The following is a 1,353-nucleotide window of genomic DNA, read 5'->3' as shown; positions in this document are numbered from 1 at the left end:
GAGGACCGAGAGAGTGGAGAGGGAGAGGGAGGCCGTGCGTGCAGAGAAGATAAGGTGGTATTAACAATAGCGCGGGGAAGCAACCAACGCTGTTGCTAGGCCATTTAGCTATAGAGCGGGTCTATAGCCCACACTGCTACTAAATGGGGCCGGTGAGTTGGGCTCGGGCTGGCCACAGTTGCAGCGTGTGTGGTAGCCCGCCCTACTGGTAATTGCCTTAGCAGTAGCGTGGGCTCATGACCAACGCTGCTATTACGGGTAGCCCCCGTGAGTGAGGAGGGGACCATTTAGCAGCAGCAGGGGACCGCGAGCGGGCGCTACTACTACACACTTACTTGTAGCACTCGTATAGGCCCCGCACTACTTCTATATAGTAGTAGTGTTGCACCTTAACCCGTGCTACTGGTAAAGTTCTACCTATAAAGTTTGTCCTAGTAGTGACAGGCAAGGCAGCGATTTAAAACTCCGTCACAAAAAGGGGTTAAAAACCGTTTGTATAGCAGGTCGCTGCACTAGTGTTGGTATTCATTCAATATTTTGATAATATATATCTTGTTCTTCCTCTAGTGGTGTCGTTTGCACATCAACTACATGACACTTCACTGTACTTGGCCTAGGGGAAGGCATTGGGGATTAATAATATTCCTAAATAGCAATGTGCCAGTGTGAAATTACTAAAATTGCCATCCTTTTTGAATAATAATGTTCCTAAATTTGCCTTGTTCCCATTTCAAAATTTCAACATGTGCCATGATTTTAGAGAACAACTTCCTATTTTTTCCTTGTGCAATTTCATTATTTAAACTATGGTAATTTTATACAATAAATCATGGTAGTTGTATTGTAGGTAGCATGTAATACATATTATTTAGACCATGCAATTTTGTTAACTAATCCATGGTAGTTTTATTGTAGGTATCATGACACTTCTCTTATTTATATCATGAAAATTTCATTTGTTGGACCATGGTAGTTTTATTGTAGTTAGCAGGACACTTTTATTTTTTAAAGAGTGGCAAGTTTATCAATTACACCATGATAGTAGTATTCTACGTAGCATGGCACTTTTATTGTTTAGATCATGACAATTTGTTATTTAGACTTTGGAAATTTATTATTTAGACCTTGGCATTTTTATTGATTAGACCATGGAAAATTATTTTGCCATAGGTGCCATGCGAATTATTATTTGCGTTTAATGCGACATATTCTTCTTGCCATAATAAATTAATTGTATATACCTTTGTCAATAATTCATACAAAACCATGGCCAGATAATGGTATTTTTATTAGTTAAGGCATGCCATTTTTCGTTATTTTAGAGCATGACATTTTTAGTTATTTCATAAAAAT

The sequence above is a fragment of the Triticum dicoccoides genome, chromosome 5A, assembly GCF_002162155.2.
Source record: "Triticum dicoccoides isolate Atlit2015 ecotype Zavitan chromosome 5A, WEW_v2.0, whole genome shotgun sequence".
Classification (NCBI taxonomy): Eukaryota; Viridiplantae; Streptophyta; class Magnoliopsida; order Poales; family Poaceae; genus Triticum; species Triticum dicoccoides.
This window is presented reverse-complemented; position numbering follows the sequence as displayed.